The sequence below is a fragment of the Apodemus sylvaticus genome, chromosome 11 (genome assembly GCF_947179515.1).
Source record: "Apodemus sylvaticus chromosome 11, mApoSyl1.1, whole genome shotgun sequence".
NCBI lineage: Eukaryota > Metazoa > Chordata > Mammalia > Rodentia > Muridae > Apodemus > Apodemus sylvaticus.
In genome coordinates this window covers 59,887,148-59,891,823 of record NC_067482.1, presented here as the reverse complement: position 1 = coordinate 59,891,823, position 4,676 = coordinate 59,887,148, and the positions used below count along the sequence as shown (strand labels likewise).

The 4,676-nt window shown below is 41.3% G+C and overlaps 1 non-coding gene across 1 annotated transcript; it reads right to left on the bottom strand.

Moving 5' to 3' along the window:
- Positions 1 to 721: 721 nt before the first annotated feature.
- LOC127696967 (U6 spliceosomal RNA) lies at positions 722 to 829 on the bottom strand. The gene has a single exon (XR_007980388.1). It is a non-coding gene; the product is annotated as a U6 spliceosomal RNA (small nuclear RNA).
- Between the last annotated feature and the right edge of the window lie 3,847 nt (positions 830 to 4,676).

Below are 4,676 nucleotides of genomic sequence, written 5' to 3'. Positions count from 1 at the left end.
GTTTCTACTTCTGATTTTAGATCCTGGATGGTTTTGCTTAGCTCCTTCACTTGCTTCTTTGTGCTTTCCTGTAATTCTTTAAGAGATTTTTGTGTTTCCTCTTTCATGACCTCAGCCTGTTGACCAAAGTTCTCCTGTATTTCTTTAAGTGATTTTTGCGTTTCCTCCTTGTTGGCTCTTATATTCTCTTGGATTTCTTTCAATGATTTTTGTGTTTCCCTTGCAAGGGCTTCTAACTTTTGATACATTTTCTCCTGAATTTCTTTAAGTATGTCCTTCATATGTTCCTGTACCAGCATCATGACCAGTGATTTTAAATCCAAATCTTGTTTTACTGGTGTGATGGGGTATCCAGGACATGCTGGTAGAGGAGAATTGGTTCAGATGTTGCCATATTGCCTTGATTTCTGTTAGTGACGTTCCTGCGTTTGCCTTTTGCCATCTAGTTCTCACTGGTGTTACTTGGTCTTGTCAGTGCTGGACTCACCAGTGAAAGCTGCCCCTTCCCCGTTGGCCTCCGGTACACAGCTTACACTCTGCACTGCCTGTAGACAGGGTGCTGCTGTCCAGGCTGTTCAGATCCCGAAGCAGGCACCTGAAGACTCCCGCTGGGGCCCGCAGGATTTACCGGAGCACACCGACTTCTCCCAGCTGGCCGCCCGGAAGCCCCCGCTAGCCTCTTGAGGGACCTGGAGATGTGGTGCCACCGCCCAGGCTGATCAAAAATATGGAACGCTTCACGAATTTGCGTGTCATCCTTGCGCAGGGGCCATGCTAATCTTCTCTGTATCGTTCCAATTTTTAGCATATGTGCTACCGAAGCGAGCACGCTAAACATGTTTGAAACCAAGGATTATGAAAAAGCTTGTGCAGCCTCAACCCTACATAAAAACTACACACAACAAAGGAAAGCTAACCAATTGGTTGACCAATGGCAGTGATCCTGAAAACATACAGAGAGATAGCTCAATGAATTGTACAGGTTATATTTAGGGAATGTATGTATGTACATATATGTATAAATGCAATAGCAAGTAGTCAAAAAGTGCCATGAACTTGAAGGAGAGTGAGGAGGATTTAAAGGGTAGAAAAGGAAAGGGGAAATGATGTAACTAAATTGTAATCTCAAAAATAAACAAAAAATGCTGGGCGGTGGTGGCACATGCCTGTAATCCCAGCACTCTGGGAGGCAGAGGCAGGCAGATTTCTGAGTTCGAGGCCAGCCTGGTCTACAGAGGGAGTTCCAGGACAGCCACGGCTACATAGAGAAACCCTGTCTCAGAAAAACCAAATCCAAAAAACAAAACAAAAAAAATAAACAAAAACATGAATGCGATATGACAAATAAGACCTCCAAGATCTCTCAATATTTATAACATTGCTAAGGCTCTACCTTCTTTATTTTATATAAGAAATCTAGGGTTAATTTTGTGAAACACAGATTTATTTTCTGTTGTTATTTCTATATAAGCAGTTTGCTTTTGTTCCCTGGCTTGTTAGTGTGGGACATTAATTTTTGCAGTTGTAATACGAAAATTCTGCCCGAATATAATATAAAACGTTTGCTAGAGTAAACATATCCTTTTCTTTTGTTTTGCCAGGAAGTTGGCAAACTTGTTCAACTCTATATTGCATTCTATTGCTATGTAACACATTTAAGTTAGCAGATTAAAGCAGTACACTTTTTAAAATTTAAATCTTTCCCTGTCTTCAAGAGGATGCCCTTGCACCCGGCCAGGCTTTCCTACTCCGGGGCCTCAAGTTTCTCAGTGGTCAGGCACATCTTCTACCACTGAGGCCAGACCAGGCAGTCCTCTTCTGTATATGTGTTGGGGGCCTCAAAGGAGTTAGTGTATGCTTCCAGGTTGGTGGCTCACTGTCTGAGAGATCTCAGGGATCTGAGTTACTTGAGACACCTGGTCTCCCTATGGGTTCACCCTCCTCCTCAGCTTCTTCCATCCTTTCTCTAATTCAGCCACAGAGGTCCCAGACTTCAATCTAATAACTGGGTCCTGCATCTGCTCTCAGTTAGCTACTTGTTGGGCCTCTTGGAAGACAACCCTGCCAGGCTCCTACATACCATAGCATCAATAATAGTATCAGACCTTGGGGCCTCCCCTTGAGATGGATTGCAATTTGGGCTGATCACTGGCCTGCTTTTCCTTCAGTCTCTTCTCTATTTTTGTCCCTGAAGTTCTTTTAGACAGGAACAATTCTGGGTAAGGATTTTTGATAATAGGATACCAACCCCATCCCTCTACTTGATGTCCTGTCTTTCCACTGAAGGTGGAGTCTATGAGTTCCCTCTTCTCACTGTTGGGCATTTCATCTAATGTCCTTCCCTTTGAGTTTTGAGAGTCTCTTACCTCCCAGGTCTCTGGTACTTTCTAGCAGGTCCTTCATCCCCAGAAGCTGCATATTTTCATTCATTCTGCTGGCCCTCAGAGCTTCTCTCCTGCCCTCCAATACCTGATCATGCTCCCCATTTTCCCTCCAACTCCCCTCTCCTACCCAAGTCCCTCCCTCCCTCGCTCTAACTCCCCTGGTTTCTTTTCCCTCCCAAGTGGGATTGAAGCATCCTTACTTGGGCCCTTCAGCTTGTTAACCTACTTGAGTTCTATGTAAGGTATCCTGGGTATTCTGTACTTTTTTCACTAATATCCACTTATTAGTGAATACATGTCATGCATGTCTTTTTGGGTCTAAGTTACCACACTCAGGAACTATTTTCTAGTTCCATCCACTTACCTACAAAACTTACGATGTCTTCGTTCTCTAATAACTGAGTAGAATTCCATTGTGTAAATGAACCACATTTTCCATATCCATTCTTCCATTGTGGGACATCTGGGTTGTTTCCAGCTTCTGGCTATCACAAATAAGGGTGCTATGAATATAGTGGAACATGTTTACCTGTGCCATGGTGGGGGATCTTTTGGGTATATTCCCAAGAGTGGTATGCTGGGTCTTTAGGTAAATCTATTTCCAATTTTCTGAGGAACCTCCAGATTGATATCCTGAGTGGTTGTTCCAGTTTCAATCACACCAGCAATGGAGGAGTGTGCATCTTTCTCTACATCCTCAACTACATGTGCTGTCACCAGAATTTTTTATCTTAGCCATTCTGATTGGTGTAAGGTGGAATCTCAGGGTCATTTTGATTTACATTTCCCTGATCACTAAGGACTTTGAACATTTCTTTAAGTGCTTCTTGCCCATTCGAGATTCCTCGATTGTGAATTCTCTGTTTAGTTCTATACCCCATTTGGTTGTTTGGTTTTTTGGAGGTTAATTTGAGTTCATTATATATTTGGCTATTAGCTCTCTATAGGATATGGGGTAAGTGAGATTTTTTTTTCCCAATCTGTAGGTTGCTGATTTGTCCTATTCACTATGTCCTTTGCTTTACAAAAGCGTTTCAGTTTCATGAGGTCTTACTTGATCTTAGAGTCTGAGCCATTGGAATTCTGTTTAGAAAATCACCACCCCCTCCTGTACCAATGAGCTGAAGGCTTTTTCCCATTTTCACTTCTGTTAGATTCAGTGTATCTGGTTTTATGTGGATGTCCTTGTTCCACTTGGACTTGAGTTTTGAATAAGGACAAATTTGCATTTATTTTTATTTTTCTATGTACTGACTGCCAGTTAGATCAGCACCATTTATTGAAGATTCTTTTTTTTTTTTCCACTGTTATAATTTTGGCTTCTTTGTCAAAGATCAAGTGTCCATAAGTGTCTGGGTTTATTTTTGCATCTTCAGTTCTATTCTATTGATCTACCTGTCTGACTTTGTGCCAGTACCATGCAGTTTTTATCACTGTTGCTCTGTATGAAGCTTTAGGTCAGCTCTGCAAACCTGCTATCTCATTCCCCCTTTCCCTGCTTCTGTGAGGGTGCTCCCCCACCCACCCACTCCTGGCTCACTGCCCTAGCATTCCTCCACACTGGGGCATCAAGCCTTCACAAGACCAAGGACCTCCCCTCTCACTGATGCCAGATAGAGATGGTGATTTTCCCCAAAGCTCATCTATTGTTAAGAGTTGGTTTTGCTACCAGAATTTTTTATTTTTCCATATGAAATTGAGAATTGTTCTTTCCATGTCTTTGAAGAATTGTGGTGGAATTTTGATGGAGATTGCATTGAATATGTAGATTGCTTTTTTGTAGGATGTCTATTTTTACTATGTTAATCGTACCAATCTATGAGCATAGTAGATCTCTCCATTTTCTGAGGTCTTCTTCAATTTCTTTCTTGAGAGACTTGAAGTTCTTATCATACAGATCATTCATTTATTTGGTTATAATTACCCCCAAGATATTTTATATTACTATGATTATTCTGAAGGGTGTTGTTTCCCTATTTTCTTTCTCAGCCTGTTTATCATTTGTATAAAGGAAAGCTACTGATTTATTTGAGTTAATTTTATATCCAGCCACTTTACTGAAGTTGTTTATCAGCTGTAGAAGTTCTCTGGTAGAACTTTTGGAGTTGCATATTTATTCTATCATCTCATCTGCAAATAGTGATACTTTGGTTCTTCTTTCCAAGTCGTAATCCCTTGATCTCCCTTTGTTTTCTTATTGCTCTAGCTAGAACAGCAAATACTATATTGAATAGATACATGGAGAGTGGGCATCCTTGTCTTGTCCCTGATATTAGTTGGACTGGTTCAATT